At 35.8% G+C, this 24,311-nt stretch overlaps 1 pseudogene; it reads right to left on the bottom strand.

Moving 5' to 3' along the window:
- Positions 1-9,672: 9,672 nt before the first annotated feature.
- Positions 9,673-24,311, bottom strand: part of LOC122137321 — a 113,921-nt pseudogene continuing 99,282 nt past the window's right edge.

Here is a 24,311-nt window from a genome sequence, read left to right as displayed (position 1 = left end):
TCAAAAACCAAAAACTTACAGGGGGAGGGTGTTGTGAGGTTTTGCACTTGTGTTCTCCGACTTCGCGTGCAGCCGTGCACGAGCGCAAAACCTCACAACACCCTCCCCTGTCGGTGATTGGTTGGAACACTATTTGTTTTGGTTTTGAGTGGTTGGTGAAACCATTTGTTTTTGTGTGCAGATCTCAGAGCCTAGGCTGCCTACAGAGACGCGTTTTTCAGAGACGGCTAGCGGATCGTTAGGAAAGATTAGATGAATGTGATCATTTATGGTTGGGCCTTGTTTGGGCCTGAAATCGCTGATACAACCTTTAATTCAATTTTTTGTTTTTTAGCAAATTACTTTTTTTCCAAGGAGACCATGTATGCATGTGCGTGCACACAAATACACAAGTTTGGATTTTAATAGTTCTATTGAAATGTTACCTAATTCTTATTATTGTTACTATTAATCTTGTTTGTGGTGTTTTAGATGTTGTTAATTTTGTTATTTGAAAAATTCTAACATTTAAATGTTCTATTTATTATTTATTTTATATAATATTTTATTTAAATGTTATTCTACTTGCTCTGTTTCATTTAAATTATATATAGGCTGTTGTTTGTGCCTCTTAAACTCTGGTGTCAATTAAAAATGTTTCTTTGATGGTCAGTGAAAATCACTTTATCAGTCTTTTTATTCAGCAAGTTCATCAGTGTGTGTTCCTTGCACTGCACTACCATTCAGCTCAGTGGTGTCATAATTTTCCTGTTAGACATCAAACATGGAACTCAACTCAAGAACTCAAGGTCTTTTATTGTCATTCTGTACATGTTGCCACATAAGAATGAAATACTTACTCAGGACCAGCATCGTAAAAAAGATAATTAACATACAGCATACATAGAATAATTAAAACATAATTTAATAGACTAAAAAATGTAAAAATAACATAGTAGATATAATATGTACAGTATAGATATAAGGTAGTCATTGCTTTTCTTTAGGCCTTACTTAAAATGGTCAAAGGGGCCTCCAACCAAATTTTGCTTAGGGCCCCCAAAGGTCTAGGGCCGGCTCTGGTGATATGTCTGAAGTGTATTTAAAAGCATTCACACTTGCTTTTACGGTTACAGAACATGGCTGGCATTAACAAACTTAATGGCTGTAGTTGTCACAAGCCAGTAAATATGTCAAATGTCCTGTTAATGGTGAGAGAAAAGGTGAATGAAGGATGAATTCATGCTCCATTTCCTTTCTGGCCAAGAAAAACTTGCACAGAGAAATCAGCTAGGAATTACATAACATGACACTTGTCCTCCCAGTATACATCAGTGTCTAGCATCTGGATGTGATGTTCTTATTATTTTTTTCAATGTATTTTTACAATCCAGTATTAATATCCATGTTGATTCTGGTCCAATTGTTATTATGTCAAGGGGTGTAATATGCATTGGATTGGGTTGCTAAAAAAGTGTAAAATTGTGAGATTGTGAATGGATTTGGTACATATGCTGAGATCCCAGTTGTGACCCTGGAGCACAAAAGCAGTCTTAAGTCACTGGGGTATATTTGTAGCAAAAAACCTTGGTTTGGGTCAAAATTAACGATTTTTCTTTTATGCCAAAAATCATTAGGATGTTGAGTAAAGATCATGTTCCATTAAGATATTTTGTAGATTTCCTACCATAAATGTATCAAAACTTAATTTTTGATTAGTAATATGCATTGCTAAGAACTTCATTTGGACAACTTTAAAGATGATTTTCTCAGGATTTTGATTTTTTTTTTTTTTGCATTCTCAGATTCCAGATTTTCAAAAAGTTGTATCTCAGACAAATATTGTCCAATCCTAATAAACCATACATCAATGAAAATCTTATTTATTCAGCTTTCAGATTATGTATAAATCTCAATTTCGCAAAAAAAAAAAAAATAGTTTTGTGGTCCAGGGTCACAATTTTGATTTGAGGTCACAGTGTAGATGTACACTTTATGTTTCTTAGAAGAATGAAATTGTTTCTGTTTGGTGACAGTCTGGCAATTTGAAATTTCAGAGCATAATATCATGTGACAATTATTTGCATTTATGCAGTTCTTGTATTTGGGATTGTAGTGTAGTCATTATCGCGAGAACAGAAAAGGATGAGGCCAGAGAGATGTAAGTGAGCATGTGGTTGAGAGTTGTTAAAGTTGACAAAGCATCAACAAAGTCTGATTATTGAATCGAACAACACAACATAAATGGTGACAACAAATAAAAAATCACAAAAAAACTAATTTATCTACGAGTGTACATAAATAAAAGTAGAAATAGTTATTTACGAATGATGTAGCCTATTAGGCTACTCTTATCTGTATGACCAAAAATGACGGAGAAGCCTATTTTAAAGTTCTTTCCGCAGGAAAAAATGAAAGGGCACCTCCATGTCATGCAGTAAGCGTGATAATACTCCCACACTTCTCATAAACACTTGATAAGAAAATCTATAGCACATATTCATCTAAATTAACATCAGAGTGAACCGCCATATAGCAGCCCTACTCCTTTACATGAGAGATCATGTGAGAGATCTTTGTCCTGTCTCCTACACTATATATCTGAGAAGCAGCCGCTTGGCACATTTGGCCATCAATGCACAGAGACCGAAGGCTCTGGTTTGAGACTGTAAATAGCAAGTAAATATATCCTCAGTGCTTTTTGATGTCATATTGCCTTGTCATATTGACTCACATTCCAAAATGCTTGTTTAGTGAATTTTAGGTGGACTGCATAAAAATCTTTGGGAACTGACTTATCTTATCTAACTAATCTATAGGCTACTTTTTTAAATTTCATAAAACAAAAATTTTAATTAAATTGTGATGAGCCAAATAATCATGTAATAAAATGTTACAAAATTGAGTGGGTGAAAGGTGAAAGAGCAGCTTACACAAAAATGAAACAACAAAATGCTGATCTGAAAAGAGCAACAGCGACAGTGTTACAGATGTGGACTGACAACACATAAAGCAGATGACTGTGGTGCAAAATCAGCAACCTGCTTGCATTGCAAAAAAACTGGTCATTATGCACGTGTTTGCAAAAAGAAAAACAATTCACAGGAGCATAAAAGTGACAAATATAAGGCCAAAGACAAGTCAGACCACAAAGACAAACCAGTAAGAGCAGTATACAACAATTCTGGTTCTGATGAATTTGTGTATTCAGTTGATCCAGAAGGAAAAGTGACCATAAGAGTTACTGGACAGAAATTGAAGATGGGCGTAGATACAGGAAGTGGAAGAAATTTAATTGGAGAAGAACTGTATCAAAGATTGTTTGCACAAAGAGTTGAACTAAAACAAACCAAGATACAATTATATGCATATGCACAGACGCACCCTCTTCACTGTGTGGGATTTTTTGAAACTCAGTTTGAATGGAAGGGTAATGACACAAAAGATTATATTTTTGTAATCAAAGGAAATGTAGAGCCGCTGTTGGGAAGACAGTCCTGCTTTGACTTAAAGATTCCGAATCCTGCTGACCAGGTCAGACCAATTGAAAATTCATCGGAAAGATTATCGAAACTGGAGACTGAATATCAGTCTTTGTTTAAAGGACTGGGACAAATTACGGGTTACAGCCATAAAATATCTGTGAATGAAAAAGTTGCACCTGTAGCTCAAGCTTTAAGGAGAGTACCTTACCTAATGGCAGAGGCTGTAAATCAGGAACTGGATAAAATGCTGGAAGATGGAATAATAGAGGAAGTGCACAAAGGATCTGAGTGGGTGTCCAACATTCTTCTCATTCCAAAAAAAAAAAATGACTTTGTGTAGATCTGAGAGAAGTCTGAGAGAAGCAGCGGTAAGAGAAAGACACCGGTACCAACAATAGACAGTATACTGCAAGCGATGCAGGGAGCAAAGGTGTTTGTAAAACTGGATGCCCACAAAGGCTTTTGGCAAGTCGGTCTAGCACCTGAATCCTGACAAATTACCACATTCATTACACACAGAAGATGCTATCGTTTTAAGAAGGTTCCATTCGAATTGTCCACTGCTCCTGAAGCATACCAGAAAGCCATGGATTCTATGTTATGTGGAATGCTAGGTGTGGTGTGCTACATGGATGACGTGGTCATATTTGCTGAAAATGAAAAGAAGCTGGAACAAAGACTGAGAAAATATTTTCAAAGATTTCCAAAAAAAGGGAGTGACATTAAACAAGGAAAAATGTTTCTTTGGACTTAAGCTGATTGAGATTTTAGGTTATGTTGTCACAGCAGACAGAAGAAAACCTGTTTGTAATCAGTGATGCAAGTCCAGTCCAGAAGATAGAGCTAAGAAACCTGTGGCATATAAGCTGCTCTTTGACACCCACAGAATGGCTCAGATAGAGCTTTCAACCATTGCCCTGGGTGGTACAACACTTCAGAGCATATTTGTGGGGAGTCAGATTTACCCTTCAAACAGATCACCGACCTCTCATTTATATGCTCAATCCAGAAAAGTCTAAGCTTTTGTCTCCAAGAATACAAAGACTTGTATTCATATGACTACAAGATTGAACAGATTGCAGGTAAAGCCAATGTTGCAGTTTCACTTTCCAGACTTCGGTTACCAGAGACAGAGGACAACAGTTATGTGGACATGTATAAGGACAGGCTGCTTGCTGTAAATATGATGGATGTTCAAACCTTGACTCTTGAGGATCTTAAAAGTGCTACAATGGCAGATACCACCTTGACACAACTGATTTCCATAGTGGAGACAGGACAGTGGCCTGCTACATTTCCTGAAAGCTTACAGCCGAAAAAAGGATGGTCAGATGAGTTGTCAACCCATGATGGTCTTTTGCTGCAGGGACACAGGATAGTTCTGCCTTCTGCACAAATCCAACAAGTTTTGAAAATAGTACAAACAACACATCAAGGTATAATTTGCACGAAGCAATTTTTGAGAAGCAAATTCTATTGGCCTAATATTGACATGGATGTTGAAAGAATGATAAAAATTTTTAATGCGTGTGTTCTGAATCAACCGTTGCATGGAGATTAACCACTGCATCTGTTAGAGCATCCACCTAGGCCTTGGTCCAAGCTAGGTGTTGATTTGGTGAGTCCTATTCAAAATGTCTATATACTCACTGTTACAGACTACTACACATCATACCCTGAAGCAATAGTTATAGATGACATAACTTCTGATACTGTGATGAAAATCTTCGCCCCATTTGGGTATCCCTTGAAGGTAGTGACTGATTACGGCAAGCAGTTTGTAGGAAAAGTCTTTGAGGCATTCCTGAAAACTAGTGGAATTAAGAACATCAAAGCTTCACCTTACTATCCCAAAAGTAATGGTTAAATAGAAAGATTTCATCGCTATCTGCAGAACGCCTTCAAAGCAGCTAAAAGTGGAGGAAGGAATTGGAAAGAGGATCTCTCAAAGATTCTTCTTGCCTATCGATCTACATGTTCAATTCTATATTTTCAAGACATTTTGCTTATATAATAACCAGTTCTCACAAGTGTTTTAGCATGATACAATATTGTCTGTTTAGAGGCATTAAAAATGGATCTCCTGAATCCTACATATGAACATCAGTCTGGTGTAATCAGGAACTAATGTTGGCTAATGACTACATGAATGAAGTGTATATTATGAGACAAGAAAGGCTCTTTCTGAGTTTTTGCAATGTTTTATATTTAATCAGAGCAATAACACTGATTATAATGTCTATGTACATTGTTTACATCCTCATACTTTTATTTCACACTTTTAAGGCATTTTGGCTTTTTTCATTAAATTACCGAAAATAGATTATATACAAAGTTTCATGGCAGAAAATCACACAAATAAACAAATATAAAACATGATATTAAAACATTCTACAAAATTAATTTCAAATGAAATGAAATACAAAAATGTATTATTGTCTTTGGCAAATATACAGTATTATTCATGAGGAGAAAGGTTCACCCTCTATTATCTATACACAGCTCATCTGACCAACTAGGTTTTACATATTTTTATTCAAAAGTATGAAAATCACATATCAATGTACACTGTCGATAAAGAATTGGAAAAACACAATTACTTTAATCATATTAATGACCTTAATAAAACATTAAATCAAGCTTCAGACAGAATTTGAAGAATCAATTCCTTTGAAACTGGAATTTCTTTCCTCATACTGTATAAATTCCATTTACATGTATGAAAGATATATTACACACACACATACAATGGCCACGTGACTATTCTAATATATTATGAGTTATGTGTGTCTTTATGGAAGTATTACTCTTTGTATTATTTTAAAAGAGACAAATGATGTGGATTTTAATTGGAGAGCAATACATTAAGTCATGTCTTGCAACTAGACAATGTGTTGTCAATATCATTAGGATTTATTTAAAAAAATTATCCTTTAGTATTTTGCAGATCACAGATTTCTTTGAAAAACAATTAACATTTATGAAACTAAAACTATTCATTTAATATTTTACTACAAGTCAATGTATTAAACTATTTACACTGATTTTAAAGGGGTCATATGATGTTGCTAAAAAGAACATTATTTTGTGTATTTGGTGTAATGCAATGTTTTTATGCGGTTTAAGCTTAAAAAAACACATTATTTTCCACACAATGTACATTATTGTTGCTCCTCTATGCCCTGCCTTTCTGAAACACATCGATTTTTACAAAGCTCATCGTTTTGAAAAGTGAGGTGTACTCTGATTGGCCAGCTATTCAGTGTGTTGTGATTGGCCAAATACCTCAAGCATGTGACGGAAACGTTACACCCCTTACCATACTGTGATGCCGTCTCCCGGCACGACCAGACAAAACCGAAAAAAAACAAAAGACATTTTAAACGATGCATTTGTTGAATCCAGTGGGGACATAATTACGGATTATAATGACTTATACTGTCTATTTACGCATTGCGTTGCATCGCCTTGCATAAACATAAAACCATGTCTGCATTTGTGATCGGAGAAACAACAAACAACAAGTGATACTCTACATTGCTCAAAACTCGCATTTGAATCATCAGTGGCAAATTATTTAAATATGAAAACGTACTTACAGGCTGTGAGTCAGAAGCGCCAGACTGTCCTTGCAAAGTTGGAACTTCCTCACTTTATAGAAACAGACACCAGCATTGTAGGCTACTCTTCCAGGAAACAGTCCCAATCCTCCGCAAAATGTGCTGCACACATCTGAATATTTTGCTTAAACTGTTCCGGAAAAGTGTTGAACCACTGGTTTCTAATTGTGTCCTCTTTTGGAAGGCCAAACAAAGTAGCTTCGCTTTCACAATGAAACACACAGCATCTCCACAACATGGCCGCAGCGGCAACAGCGAGAATAAAAGTTACGCCTTCTTTCTTTGCGTGAACGTTTGGGCAGCATTATGCAAATCTTCCCACATACTGACGTAGAGATGTGGGGGCATGTTAGAACGAGCCATTTTAGGTAGGAGTGGTTGACTCTTAACTTTTATAAAGAATGTCTCTTTGGATTTGAGACTTTAGTCTTTGCAACTTTACAGATCTTCTTTATGCATCAAGAGCTTGTAACACTCCAAAGAGAAAGGAAAAAGTGAAATCGCATCATATGACCTCTTTAATCTTTGAGACCCAAAGGGGGGGGGGGGGTGTAAGACTTGATGCAAGTATTCAGAATAAATTTACTACTACTTTGACTTAGGCATGTAAGGAACAGAGCAAAAACATAAAGTTGCTTATGATTTCGGAAGATTTGCCTAAAAAGTGCCTAGAAATGCTGCATTATGCATGCCAGGCCAGTAGATGGCAATGTTACTTTGTAAAGAAACATTAAGCGTCTGTAGTGTCAAATTCCTATGGACTGAACACATAATATGTATGCACATAACCTCACCATTTTCACAAATTCACATTTTCATAGTTTACACAGAGACGGTAAGGTATTTTTTTCAAAAACCATGGTTATTTTTTGTATGGGAAGTTTTACGTGTTTAGTCGAAAACGCTGTCATGCAAACACTTCATAATTTCCATCTATGAAACTGCATTGAGCTGAACTAACCTGACTACGCCTGATTACTGCAGGCTCTGTTCAATTAAATAAACTATTAAATTGAACTTTTCCAACAACATAACATTGGTTAAAAGCTCTCACCCAGTAATGCCAAAGGTGAAATGTCCAGAAATGTTGAGAAAAAAGGTGATTGAAATACATCAGTGTGGAAAAGCTGCTGGACTCAGAAGAACCACAGCCCTTATCTCCCAATAAAAGAAAAAAGAAAAAAAAATACTCAGCACAGTAGCAAACCTATAAATACAGTTTGCAAATAAATAAATAAATAAATAAATAAATTTATAAGAAAAAAATAAATAAATACAGTTTGCAGACTGCCTAATTTGGGGGCACAGGACATTGTTGGGTGGTCCAACTTGCCAGTTTTGATTTGATAGTGAAATCCAAGGCTGTACAAGAAAAATATTCTGCTTGCACTCATCCAGATAATGGCAGTGAACAGCGACCACATTAAAGCTTTAAAAAGGTGCAAAAGTATCACAGAATGTTCCCATACGGCTCATGCTATATACAGTATGTTCAAAGTGTTCTAAATGCAAAGTGCAAAAAAAAAAAAAAAAAAAAAAAATTGCTTTTGTTTCGTAAAAGATTTGTAATAAATATGTACATGATTGCATAATGATCCCTTTAATGATCAATTTAAAATCACTGATGGAGTATTATGCAAAACAATGACAGACTCCAATACACATGAGTGACAGTTTCCGATGGTTTGTCTATCTTCAAAGAAACAACATACCATGAAGCACTGCAACTCTCAAAAAAACAAAAAACAAAGTCAAAAGCCATATTCAACACTCATTGGTTTTGAATGAAGGAAGTTGTATGAGAGCTCCATTTGAAGTGAGTCTTTTGACTGTGAGCAGTTAGTGGCTGACTGAGCACTGCTCGAATTGTGTTGTGTGAGGCAGGATGATGACCAGCTGATGAGATGTACAGTGGGTTACTGCAGATATCAGACTGAACGCTGATGTGTTTCACCAGCGCTGGATAATGTTTGGACTGGCTAGCAGAGGTTTCCATTTCTGCTGCTGATGTAGAGATCTGGAGACTCTAAAGCCAAGTGTGATTCAAATGGTGTGGACTGAACGGTAGACCAAGATTCTTTTATTACAGAACATTGCGACTTTTTTTGCAATAAACTGACTTCCCTGATCAGTCTACTGAGTGCTCATCCATTCCCTCTCCTTAATATTAATAAAATCCTGGAGTGGCATAGTCAGCTACAAGTTATATTTAAAGGGATACTTCACCCAAAAATGAAAATTCTGTCATTAATTACTAAACCTCATGTTGTTCCAAATCAGTAAGACCTTTGTTCATCTTCAGAAAACAAATTATAATATATTTCATGAAATCCAAGAGCTCTCTGACCCTCCATAGACAGCAAGTGAACTGAAACTTTCCCAGGTCCAGAAACATAGTAAGAACATTGTTAAAATAGTCCATGTGAAATCAGTGGTTCAACCGTAATGTTATGAAGCTATGAGAATACTTTTTGTGCGCAAAGAAAAAAACATGGCCAGAAAGCTCTCTGATGTCATCAAAAATAGCTTAATTTGTGTTCCAAAGATGAATGAAGGTCTCACGGGTTTAGAAATACATGAGAGTGAGTAATTAATGACAGAATTTTCATTTTGGGGGGAAATATCCCTTTAACTCTTTCCCGCCATTGAGGGAATTTTACTTTATATAGCACTTGGCCAAACTAGATGATTTTCATTTTTTTTTTTAAATGGTGGTGACCACAGACTTAAGGACAGTTTCAACCAAAGTTTAACATTATAATTCTCTGAACGCACACACTACACACCTGCCAACTATAGTATAATTTTCATAGTGGGGTGAGATCTCTCTGAGACTCGTGAGATCAAACATGACTTGCTAAGAAAAACAAATGGAGGACGATGGACATTTTGAGTTTTGTTTTATGGGAATCAAAACAAAGGAGAAAAAAGAACATGGGTGATCTTTCTCAAGACTCCACTTTCGTGGCATGTTTGTACAGTAGCTGCAACAAACATAAAATAAAAGCAATAAAACCACGCAACATCTGGTTGGTGAAGCTTGATTGCTCCCATTGGTTATCGCAGGTATCAAATGTTTGATATTTATGATTTGACATCAGGGATGCTCCGACTAGATCAGGAGCCGTTAAATAATCATAATGATACCACACAAATGAGGATTTTTTGGGCAAAACATTGTTTGCGACAAGCCTCGAATTGGGCCACGCTCCCCTGATTACTTGGGGGTGCTCAAAATCAGGCATAAAACTTTCAAGTGTGTGGCCAGCCTTAGGAGACAACACTTCCCTGCCATTGAATTTTCCGGCTTTCCGTGTTGTCACTGTCATACTGTACGAGGCACTATTACACATCTTCTGAAAGGGTACTGAATCTCTGCATATGTAAACAGATGCATATAAATCAGCATATAAATCAAAACTGCCAAACGTTACTGAATTAAATGTTGAGTCAGACAGTGATTTACAACTGTGAAGCTTTGGGGGTGCTAATGGAAGTGTACTTCTCCATCTGTGTTTTGATCAACGATCTAAATCTGATCCAGACATAGTCTTTGACAAAAATGAGATTTTCTCTGCTTTTTGTTCAAAATGTTGCTTTAAAAAAAAATAAAAACACATTCAAGTGTTGATGAAAAAATGCATGAAGCTAGAATAAAATGTTTTTTTGTTTGTTTGTTTGTTTAAAAGCAGATGCTCTCTTTTTCTTTTGACATAAATGCTTGCTCAGAAATTCATACAACAAAGTATTCTGGGGACATGAAAGTTTTGTGAAATGATTAAAAATGCTGCTGGCAGCTGCCAACTTTAAAAAATAAATGTTGTCAGGGAAAGAGTTGATAGATAGATAGATAGATAGATAGATAGATAGATAGATAGATAGATAGATAGATAGATACAGACAGACAGACAGATAGATAGATAGATAGATAGATAGATAGATAGATAGATAGATAGATAGATAGCAATATGAAACAGATGCTAGGGTGTTCTGGAAGGTTGTCCAGAACAATCACTATTGAGTGAAAAAAAAAAAACATTTATCAGTTCTGTTAAAACCCTTCAATTCAGGGCCCATTCACAAAATTACACAGACATATAAATCAAATTCGCTGCTTGTCAGAGGAGACACTCACTACCATCAAAGGCCAAAAACAATCACTTGGTCTCTTATGCCACTTGCTGTCTAACCGTGTGGCTGAATTATAAAAGAGGACAAGCTATTGTTTAAAGGTCAGACGGCTGTGGTCTGCTTGATGCTGTGAAAGCTGATGCGGGTGGGGGAGGTGGGGATGGACATGGCTCTCGCCACTCTGACTCGCAGCGCGTGATTGTCCTGCCAGCGATGCCAACGCTTTCTGGCTGCAGAACGTACCTATAAAGGAAAAAAAAGAAAAAAAAAACATGAAATTTATAGTATTTTATACTTTTTAACTTTTAAACAGCATTTTAACTTTTCTGCACTGACTATGGAGGATAATGTGCAGAATTCCATGAAATGGAAATTGTAATAAACTACACACTTTTTTTTTCTTGGTTTGTTTGTTTTGCATTTATTTAAAATGCACAGCACATTGCAATACAGTTGCTAGAATTTTCTGAACCTTGTTTTGCAAAAGCAACCAAAGCTCAAGTAGATTGCATCTTACGACTGGATCTTATGTAGATTGTATTTTATGATTCATTTTAGTTTTGCCCCCTGCAGTAAATGTTTTTTTTTTTTTTTTTAATTAAAAACAATGTTGCATAAAACATCTCTTCCATGAACACTTAGCTGCATCTTAATTTAAAAAAGAAAAATCTATGGATTTAGTTTTACTTCATCCCTCCATGTTCTTGCTTGTTCTATAATAAACTATGTCTGAAACTTTGTATTGCAAGCACTTGTTATTTGCCTCTTTATGATGAATTGCTTGTATATCACTTTGGATAAAAGCATCTGCTCAATTAATAAATGTAAATGAATTATTGTAAATGTAATATAAAATAATTTATAAATGAATTAGTAAATACACAATTTAGCCTACAATAATTTGATAATGGCACAATTGCTGAGATTCAGAGAAAAAAAAAAAAAAAAATGGGACCAAACATGGTATGCCTCTATACAGAAACAAAAATAAGTTTGTGAACCATTTGAAAATATCTGGATTTTTATATTGCTTACTCAAAAAATATAGACAAAACAATATGATTATTTACACACAAACAGTTGTATTTTCATTGACAGGGCAGACTGGAAAAGTAAGTGAACCTCTGTGTTACGACTTCTCAAAAGCTAATTGGACTTAATTAAGGGGATGTGTGGATTGCACAGGTGTCCTGCCCTTTAAATAAAAGGCAAACATAGGCTGGTTTCTAACAAATGTGTTGCTCTCAAGAAATACTAGTTTATGTGTGTAATATACAAATAAACAAAAGGTCCAAAAGCAAAGGCAGTTCAGAACATTTACTGAAAGTGCACAAAATTATTCTAGAGAAAAGATGGGCACTGGACACCACCACTAAAGCCTCTCCTCATTGTGAAGCATGGTGATAAGGGCATTGTGGTTTAGTGCTGCTCCAGGGCTTGGATGCTGTACAAGCATTGAAAAAAAACATCCATTATACGATTTATTTTACAGGGGAATGTCAGGACAGCAGTTCATGACTCAAAGCTTTAGAAAGGTGATCCAAAGCACATAAGTTAATCAACTAAATGTTGAAAAAGAGCCAATCCAGATGCCATGGCATAACCCAAAGAGAGCAGAGCTTTCAAGACAACCTAGAAATATTTGATAAAATGAAACAGATTTGTGGGGAGAGATGGTCCAAAATAATAAATAAGCAGGTTTTTCTGCTAAAAGAGAATTGACAAGTTATTAAATTCAAGAGCTGGTTACTTTTCACACCCTGACACTGACAATGATTATTCGCTCTATTCAGTAAAAATGTGAAAAACCCAACCGCTTGTGTGTTTTTAGCACATTGTTGGCGCCATCATTGTCTCTCCATGTCTCCCAGCTACAACTCAAGAGGCTTTTCAAAATCCCGGTGGGCACACAGAGCACCACTCACATAGTTTTTCATTAAATTGCATGATATTAGTTACAAATAGTTCTCATTTGGTGTAAACCCCCTTAAGGCTTACAGTGCCACTGTGTAGGGTAGAAGTTAGAAAAAAAGAATTAGATGAGTTCTTCATATTTTTACTCAATGCTACATTAGCAGTGGATATAGTAACACGCTCCAGGTATGATGATGGTCTGAAGCCCGTTTAGAATCATGACAATTTGCAAACTCTGCGTTTTTGTGAAACGATGATGTCATCACCCCACGTCTCGAGCCTAGTCAGACACCACTACGTCACGTAACAGCAACAACAACAACAATGGTGGACTACATGTTTATGTTCGTGCTGCACAAGCTACTGAGCCAATTAGCTTTACTAAAGCAAAATCTTCTTGTGTGTTGTTGTGTTAGTTTTCCAAGTTTTCTTCTCCGTTTTTAGTGTATCTCTGTGGCAGAATTACAGCACCACATACTGGTCTGGCATGTTTACTACATTGTTGTGAGTTGGTTTCAGTGGTTTTGTGTGTACGCAGATATTTCTTGAGATGAAGGAAAAAATGAAAGGAAGGGGAAAAAAAAAGATCATATAGGGAAAGCTCTGGCTTCATGTTGGTGTGGCCTTAGTTAACATAGAGATTAACTGGCCACATTTGTGCAATTTATTTATTTATTTATTTTGGCATTTTTTATGTTGATAGTTTTTGAATTTGTTGCCAGATTATTCTTCAGAAAATGTCACAAGCCTTTGGCGACATAAGCACTGTTTCTTCCATCCAAAGTGACTGAAATAAAGAAATAATCTAAAATAGCTGTAAAGCAATCTGTTCTGTGACCTGTTTTCTGACTTTCTTGAGCACCTTTGAGTAAGGTTTCAAAATTATAAATAATAATAAAGTAACCTTATAAACCAGCAATGTTATGCAACATAAATAAATTGTGCAAATTTAGTGCTTACCAGTACAGTACTTTTTGTTCGTTTCACTATTTTCTCCATCTGTTTATACTGATGCTGTATTTATTGTCACTTGGTTAGTGAAGTTATTTGTCAGTTATCTACTACACGTTCAGAAAAAAAATAAAAAAAAAATCTCACATTTCATATTTTAAATAATTTTTAAGAAAAGGCATATGAATCAAAATGATTATCTGCTCTGTTAATAATTCTAGATACCTTATTACCAGAATTGCTTATAGATTATTTTCCATCAACTGGTTAATATTTACAAACCAGTCTGATTTTTTAACTGGTTTAAACAAAAATGCCAAACAGGTTGAATAAAAATGCAGTTCCGCTGTCAGACAGCCGGTGGTGCTTATGGAACAACAGAAATACAGCTGTTTCAGTAAAAAAAAAAAAGAAAAAAAAAGAAAAAGCATTGCTGCGCTTATAAACAATGCTTAATTAGGCAGTATATGGAGGGAAGACAAAACTTTCCTCTCCAGTCGGTTCCCTTTAGAGATATATTCATAGGCTTAAAATTCATTCATACTTTAATTCATATAATTTCCCTCATCATTAGGTTGTAAAACCTTTCACTGCAGTCTGCCATATTTTCAAACAAAAATAAACCTACACTGCCTGCTGTGCCCAGGTGAGACTGTTACTAACTTTGCTTAAAGCTGGACAGTTTTTACAATGAGAGCTTTTCAAATCATGAAAGAAAGTGAAAGTCGTGACATTTGTCAAGTAGGGTAACCCTTACTCGGAATTGGTGCTCTGCATTTAACCCATCCAAGTGCACACACACAGCAGTGAGAAGTGAACACACCGTGAACACACACCCAGAGCAGTGGGCAGCTATATATCCAGTGCCCGGGAAGCAACTGGGGATTCAGTGCCTTGCTCAAGGGCACTTCAGCCATGGGTATTGAGGGTGGAAGAGAGCGCTATTCATTCACTCCCCACCCACCTACAACTCCTGCCAGCACCGAGACTTGAACCTGCGACCTTCGGGTTACAAGTCCAAATCTCTAACCATTAGGCCACAGCTGCCCCCATGGTAATAAGGTTTTAATGATAATTCAAATATAAATCAGAGATGATGACTATCAGGATTTTTATTTTGGTTTGTCATCAAACTGTTACCATTTCATCCCTAACTGTAACCCTCCTGCATGTAAACACCTTGCAAAATCTTTAGTGATCTCTAGTAGGGCTCACAACCACCCGGGTTAGGAACCACTATCCTAGAAGGTGTACCAAGTCACTTGAGTCAGCTTCTGTAAGAATTCTGACATTTTACATGATCTTGTTATTGGTCCTGACATCCCTTAAGAGGACCAAAGCTTACCAATCCAAGGTTGCATCTCATCCATTTCACTCTCAGGTTGTGGTGTTGAGGTTTTTTTTTTTTTTTTTCTCGACCTTTGAGTCAAAGAAAGCTGAGAGGCTGCACAGGCCTTGTCTCATAGGAATGTTATTGATTTATGTTAACAGCATGAGCCAGTGGCATAAATCTGTTGAGTTGTTTACTTGTTTTGATGGCCACAACAGGGGTGAATGACGAATGTCACAGTAGGTGAAGAAAGTAATTTCTTTTCCTTGAGGCACTTGCTTTCTGTGTTTTCACTGTTACATACATTAGGGGGCACTTTTATACATATTCTGAAAGAATATTGAATGTCTGGATCAAAAAATCATTGCAAAAGTAAACAGACAAAATCAAATCATTTCAAAAATAAGCAAATAAAATCATAAAAAAGAATAAATGGGGGTGTTCAGTGAAGCAATCAACAAAATAGAAGTTTATAAATCAAAACTGTCTAATGTTACCGAATAAAATGTGGACCCAGGCAGTGGTTTAGGACTGTGAAGCTTTGGGGGTGTTCAGTGAAGTGATCTACTACATCTATGTTTTGATCTTCCTTCTGAATCTGATTGAGGTGTAGCCTTTGACAAAAAAATGCATTTTTGTCAGCTTTATGTTCAAAAAGTTCTTTTTTTATGAAATTTATTCACATTCAGATGTTGGTAAAAATGGAATGCATAAAGCAAAAATAAATAAATAAATAAATAAAAAATAAGCAGAGGCTCTGTTATTTCTTTTGACATACTGCATGCTCAGATATTCATACAACAAAATATTCTGGATTTTTTTTTTTTTTTTTTTTTTTATTTAAAGAAATGCTACCGGGGAAAGAGCTTGCAGATTAGGGGTGTAATGATCCATGGATATGGATCAATACATTGATAAAAATGTCTAACAATACGATATATCGATGCAATGCATATAATATTGATATCTGTAGTATAAATAGCCACTCGATGCAATGCATATAATATTGATATCTGTAGTATAAATAGGCACCTTATTTTGGCACTGACCACATTTTCACGCAAAGTCCATCTATGCATTACCGCCGTGAACTCCAGAGATCTGTGAATCTCTCATTCAAACTCACGTATCAGGGCTTTTCTTCTTTTGTTCTTCCTGAAGACATCAACAATCTTCACAGATTTGACAGGTGCCTGAATGCACACGGCAAGCGTAAAAGACCCTCAGGATGTTGTTTGTTATCAATGTCCCAATTCTTCCAACTTTTTTAGCGTAGGTAGCCGCTCTTTTAATGTTATACAAGACTAATTTGGTTCGTATAATTTTGATAAATCTATCAATATACTCCTGTCTCGAATCATATTGAATAAAAATGTAGCTAGCTGTTTAAAAAAGGTATAATATTGATAAAAATAACAAATAAACCCCATTCTAGAATCATATTATGGTACTGGCAAATATCGTATCAGAACAGAGTGATATGCATCCTTTATTGTGGTGTAACAGTGATACAATATTACTGCAATGTATCGTATCGCTGGATGAGAATCGATGATTAAAACAGAGTCCGGGTGTGTTGTTGTTCATCTGTAATCTGTCCTCTTCGTCAGCGAGGTTTCTGTAAAATGCCAGACCCACCTACAGTGCGCTTGCGGAGGGGATATAAACACTCACCAGAATGAACGAGTGAAACTCCCGCGGCAGATCTAGCAGCAAATCTTCTTTACAAAGTTACATCTGTACACCACCGTTCATTGATGTAAAAGCATGTCCCGCCGCCGCGCGATTTCCCCGTTGATCGCGTCGCGATCCGCTCTGAAACAAAACATTCAGCTGACGAAGCCCTGCAGATGGACACGCTCTAATGGCGTCATTGATTTCAAAGCAGAGTGTGAGAAATCCTTATTTGAATAGAGAGCAGATTTGCCCAGATGGATTGTTCCGCGCTTCCTGAGTCTAACGAGCGCACCAGCTCGCTTCCCCGTTTGCGCGTCCTGACGTTTGATCGCGAATGTAAAAATTTCAGTAAAACGTTGAATAATTGCCCTAAATATAATGTTCAGCAGTCTTCAATTGGAGAATCTTAAAAATGTAAGATTTGAAATTAAAATAGATTTGAATTTTTAAATGTTCAGATAAAAATCTGTATTTGATTATCATTCAAATATTGCAGAATCTTAAATATTTCTGAAGCTTTTTTTCATAAATTGTTTCATAAACCTTTCAAAATTCTAAAGGTTTGTTTATTTTAATTTTAATGTTAGACTTTGAACAACAGATTTACAATGTGACCTTACTGAACACCACTGTATGTATGTATGTGTGAATGTTGTTGTTCACACAGCACCATCATTGTGATTCGTACTGACTTAAAAATAACCAGCATTTATAGCTGTAATTTATGTATAGCTATGAGCAACAAATGCAGAATAAACTGTAAGCTGTCATGCTCTCAATTGCATAGAGTGACTGAAGCTGAATGGACTTAACCTATGAGAAATCATGGTGCAACGTTGATCTGGTGCACAGTGGTTGCAGGAATGATTTGCCAGAACCATGCGCATCTGTGGACTAGAGCAGGTTAATCCTCACATTTGACAGCATTTATAGCTCTTAACAGGGTGTGTAACTATGAGGAATGATTACCTCAAAATGTACCTCGTGCCACTGATTATCCTTCTGCATGCCAATGTTGGCACACATGCCAGGTCAAGAAGTTTTACATGAAATGTAGATTTGGACGATCATATTATAGGCTTTTCATTTCAAACCTGTCTTCATAAGTCATAAGAGAGGATGTTTTTGCTTCCATCTAAGCATATTGTATTATTTATGGGCAAACAGAGAATGACAGAGCTGACACAGTGACAGTTGGTATTGACATGATTTGAATTGATGTTTATGGTCTAGATATTTAGGATGAGCTTGATGACAAGTCATCATTGAGTCATCTTGAAGAAGAATATTCTCCATCTTGCCTGGGGTCATAACAAAAATCCAATTATTAGCCCAAATGCAGATCAGATATGAAGAGAGGTCATTACAAACAAATGTTTATCTGGCATGGACCCCAAATACTGATTCAGCTCTAGGGCCTTGTTTACACTGTCAGTTAAATGTGACCCAATTCCATTTTTTTGCTCATATGTGACACAGATATGTTCTATGACCATGTAAACAGGAAAAAAACATGTGCATTCGGATATTTCGAGATCAGTTTCAGGCCTCACGAAAATGTGGAAATAAATCAGATATAAATCAGATATGTGCCAATGCGACTGTCTAGTAAACAGGCAGATCAGATTTTCTGAGGCATTGCGTTATGTACATCATTAAAACTGTGACAGTTTGGTACAGTGTTGCTAACTGCATTCAATTTCAATCATAATGGCAAATTTACTGATCTATATAGATGAATATAGATCAGTAGGCAAGATGAGAACTTAGATAAGGTTTGTCCAAGAAGTTGCTATATTTGTCCCTAAACTTTAGGAAAAAAAAGTTTCAAAAAAGGTGGGGAAGTCACTAAATCTAGCTACAAAGTTGCTAAACTGGCAACACTGATCTGGTACTTCTCTGTGAATTAATAACGTCGCATGTGACCCATGCTGGCAAAATATGTGCATGGGCTATTTTGTGCTACAGGCCAAAAAAAAAAAAAAGTTAATTAAGCCCTCATCTAGCGATCCCAATGCTCCAAATAGTAATTAAACTAAAATGATCTTTATTTGTACGTTTTCTGAGGGGAGTACCTATCTAACAATAAAAGAAAAGAGGGAATCACTCGCTTCACTTCATTGAACTGCTTTTGTAGTTTTAATAATCAATTAATTTGTAATGAACAATACACTGAAATTATTTTTACATTTGATTACTTGTTTTGCATACATGAATGCTTTTGTTTAGATGGTAAAATGATAAAGGTAATGCATTATTTGTTTCTTTCTACTGTTTTTTTATTGCATATGTTCTTATTTGAAAATAGCAAAGGTAAAATAAAAATAGCTATATTGTGATCATTAATATGGTAATTATTAATAAGAAAAGAACTGGAGGAAAAATTAGCTTCTTTCTCATAATCAACTTTGATGACTATCGACTTCAAACGAGTGTAGCTCAGTAATTTTTTTGTCAGATTTCAACAAATCATATATCATTTTGAAGGTCATTTAATGGAGAATGTGAAAATTATTATTCTCAGGAGGAAGCATGTATGGAGGCGGTAAATGACAACAGTGCATGTGCGATGTTTCAGATGGTATGGCAAGTGTAAACACGTGAATCAGTTATGGATCATATTTGAAAGAACGTGTATAAAGGCAGTCAAAAAAAATCGGACATAGGCAACAAATCAGAATTGGGCATCAAGACCTGCAGTGTACATGAGGTCTTATGACATAGCTTTAATTAGCTCATTATTGTATAATTATTTATTTATTTATACAACAGTTCTTTCTCGTCCTTTCCCAGTAGTGCGATATTCTATTGATAACAGCAACCATATCACTCCACTCTTAGTACTTCTCACAGCGAGTGTCTTGGCAGACACCCTAGTCCACTATAATTTCAAAAATAATACTCTTTTTGTGTCTTGGAATGTAGTTTTAAGAGTTTTTTTGGTCAAGAATTTAGTTGTTTAGTAGACTTCAAAATGGCCATTCAGTGCTCATGAACCCGCAGAGAGTAACCTCACCTCTTAACAGATGAAGCGATATTACGACAAAGATATCGCTTTCCTCAGCAGATGTTCAAAATAATGTTTTATTGTAAATATGTGATTAAGCTGAAGAATGAATGCTGTATCAGATGCAGGTAATCACACTCGCTCAGTCCATCTCTCTCTCATAATACTTGCCTCTACATAATACGGTGAGTTTTTGATACAGTGATACAATAACTTTTAATTAAGCAGCTCAACATTCTTTCATTACTCGTTCTAAAGTGATGTTTTTGAATTAGTAACGGAGGCTTGGGTTCAGCTGTTAAACTGTCAAACTTAGATTTGAATCCGTGGCGGAAGGAAGTATAGTTCTGCACAAAAGAGGAGTTTTAAAGACACTATGTAAAACATAAAACCTAGTTATGACATGAAATGACACAGTTGTCTCAGTGAAGAAATCTGAGGAGTGATGACACAAACAAGGTGACACATACCTTAACCATCATCAGCCAATCAATTGGCGTTATTCTATACAGGCTTCAGACTATCACATTCCCACAGCATCAGCTACTGATGCATATGTAATCCCTTGCATGTTCAATTACTAAATATTTTAGATAACTTGATAATGTTATAAGCTACCAATAAAAGTGACTCCACTTAATTTAAAATATTTTTAAGTTCCACAAATTTTCTCCCACAATGCAGAAATTTTAAAAACATGCACACATTCTATATGTGAGACAGCTTATATCTATAAACACACACACAAATAATATCAGTTTGACCGTTTCTGTTTTGACATAGAAGAGGGAACTCTCTGGAGAAAATGACAGATGTGTCAAGTGATACTGATATTAAGAAGATATCATTACAGGTGACTGAAGAGGCATCCTATAAGTAATAAAAATGGTCCTATTAAAAGAGAGTAGTTTGCAAGGTGCTGACAGATTGCTCTGTTCTTCTTGCTGTTTGTGTGCAGCGAGTCAGTGTAAATATCCTCCCACATAATAATAGACTTGGGTGGCAGAAAACAGATAAGGTGAAGGGGTGATATGGCTGTGGAAAGGGCTTGTATATTGATAGTCATCTTCCAGTTCTGCCCAACCATGAAATTAAACACATCATTGACTCACCTCACCATTAAGAAAGCAGTAAAATACCGACACAAAGAACCCCTGTTAAAAAAACAAACAAACAAGTCATCAGTTAAACAGTCACCTCAATTAACAAAACATTGCTAAATGCAAATAATAACTTCTTTTTTTTTAATTGTGAAAATTACAAAAATTAAGACATTGTGATTGACACAAGAAACTTGTGTATATTCTGCCTTTTTTAGGATGTAAAGTGTCAGAATATGGTGGTTTAACAATGGGTCTTGTACCACAGGGATGTTCTCGCACAAAAAAAAATAAATAAATAAATAAAAAACCACCACCACCGCCAACAACAAAAGAACTCCCTGGAACATAGCTCCATCCATGTTGTTGGCACATGTTGTTACTAACGTGTCAGGCTCCAGTTGAAGACTGACTGCAGCGAACAATCAAAGGTTGCTGGGAAATAATGTTCTCGGGGGAAACAAAACTATTTTCCACATTGAAGCCCTTAAAATATTCATGACAGCAGAAGAGGAAATAGACTTCAGAACAATTCAAACTGAAAGAGAGCAACTTAAAAGGTGACATAAGACCAATAATGGTCCCCAATTCTCTTGCACAATGTCTTTCCCAATGACATCTCTACAGTTCTTTCAGATATAAATGACAGACACAAGTGTAAATAGAACTGCAAGTGGAAATTACGATACCCAGCACCCAAGTGAAATCACACTTTAAAAAGCAATGACTCATGCATCATCCCATGTATGACTCAAACCAGCAACCTTTCTGTTTTTAGGATTTACCTAATAACTAATAATTGGACCAGACCTCCCACAAGATTGGCACATTACAGAGACCAATTTAAGTAGGGATACATAAAAGGATTAAGAGAAATGGCACAGTTTTCCTTATTTCTCCAGTTGTCTGAAATAGAAAGCAGGATCCGCTTACTCTTGCCAACTTGGCGCATCCAGTGTAGACAGATTCACTGATTCATTTGGGTTTTATGTGCTTTTGATGTAATGTGTTGCGTCATTTATGTCCATTGTAGACAGAGTGTAAACTCTAAGTAAAGCTACACTTTCTGTTTCCCTTACCATTAAAACAACTTTAGTTTCTAGCATTCAGATATAATGTAACAGAATATGTGACCTGTGCTGGCAAAATAAGTCTGTATGAGCACATTTTTAAAAATTTGTTATTTTAATTTTCACATGCTCCATTAAAATACCTTCAAAATGAAATATAACTTGTTGGAATTCGGAGAACAAACGACCATTGTGAGTAAAATCAGGTTAAAGTTTTCTGAAGATTCCAAAGCAAAATTACCAAGCAACATTGAATATTTTCCTCCAATTCTTTTCTTAATAAGAATTACTAAATTATTAATCACAATATATCTATTTTTGTTATTAAAAATAAGAACAAAGACGTAAATAAATAGTAGTTTAATCAAGAGCAGCAATTGTTTCCAACTTTTCTTCTAATGTATATGATTAACACAGACATTTTTGAAAATTCGCTCATACAGACTCACACACACACATACTCCCCTCTCTCTAATAGAAGTAATAATAATTATTATATAGTAAAATATATTATAAATAAAAAATATAGATTGAAACAATATTGATTATTGTAAGATGAGATTGGTAAGAAAACAATATTGTGACATTGTGAAATATTACTACAATTTAAAAGAACTGTTTTCTATTTAAAAACATTAAAATGTATTTATTTCCTGTGATAGCAAAGCTCTGTTCTCCAGTCTTTAGTGTCACATGATCTTTCATAAATCATTCTGATATGCTGATCTGATGCTCAAGAAACATTTCTTCTTTTTCTAATTATTATTATTTATTGGAAATGGTTGAGCTGCTAAATGTGGAAGTGCTATGTGCCTTACGATGCTGGTAGGACCTCCACACACTTTTTTACACAAAGTGGACATATGACTACAACAAATCCACTTCATAATTACTTAGTGAGATATTTGTACACATATTCAGCTGTTAACAAATAAATGAATGTGCGCATGATAGTTCAGCACCCTTCCATCATGCCTGGACGCTGTACATGTGAATTCAGTACACTGCCAAAGTAATCTGAGAAGTGTGTAATAGATAAAAATTTCAAGTCACCATTTTGACCAAACTCTCTTCATCTCCTCCTTATTGTGAAGTAATAAAGACACTCTGTGCTTGGAGTCTCTGTCCAGTGAGAAAAGACATTAACAGACACAAAACATTCTGTGCTGTCAGCTTATGAAGCAACAACACATACAGCATGACTTGACTCTGAATCAATGAGAAACAAATGCAGATTGACCAGGCTCTCAAGCCTCTGGCCCTTAGAGGAGAAGACAACACAGACACATCTGCAACAAAGTCAAGCTTCAGTGAGCAAACCTTCACTTCAAGGTACTTTCATCAGCATTTTCCAGATTTTTAAGGACCTTTTGGACCCACCTCAGGGCCTCATCTGCATGTCCCAGATCACTGGGTGCGCCAGAAGATCAGTGCTTCATATTCGAAGTTTCATGTTTAACGCCATCTTTCATTTAATTCTTTAATGTGGAATAAGGTTCTTCACATTATTAGTCTGTGAAGAGAAACACAGTTTTATCTTCCCATAAGATGATGTATTCGTTAGTAGTTGTGTTGAGTTAGAACCTCTTTTGTCTGTCTTTTACATCTGTACAATATTTTACTACATTTGTGTCTGTCTTGTGTTGAAAAAGAGACTCATTAGAGACACATTGTTCAATATCTCACAAATCTTTCAGATCTTACAAATCTCAGTCAGTCTGCTGACAAGTCCCTACCAATTTCCATAATTACATTTTTAATGAAGCAATCCTCTTGAATTGCTATTGTACTGTTAAGGTCAAAATCATTAGCTAGGTCCTGGCGTAAATGGAGGAAGAGGCCATCTGACACACACACACACACACACACACACACACACACACACACACACACACACACACACACACACACACACACACTTCAGATGATACTTCACTTCACTTCACACGTCCTACCCTTAACTCTACCTGTATCCCAAACCAGCAGCTAGTAATAGCAGCAAATGCATATTTGGCAAGAGTCATATTTTGCAACAACAGCAACAACA

Source organism: Cyprinus carpio, chromosome B5 (assembly GCF_018340385.1).
Source record: "Cyprinus carpio isolate SPL01 chromosome B5, ASM1834038v1, whole genome shotgun sequence".
Taxonomy (NCBI): domain Eukaryota; kingdom Metazoa; phylum Chordata; class Actinopteri; order Cypriniformes; family Cyprinidae; genus Cyprinus; species Cyprinus carpio.
The sequence above is the reverse complement of the archived record's forward strand: the minus strand, read 5'-3'. Positions and strand labels throughout refer to the sequence as shown.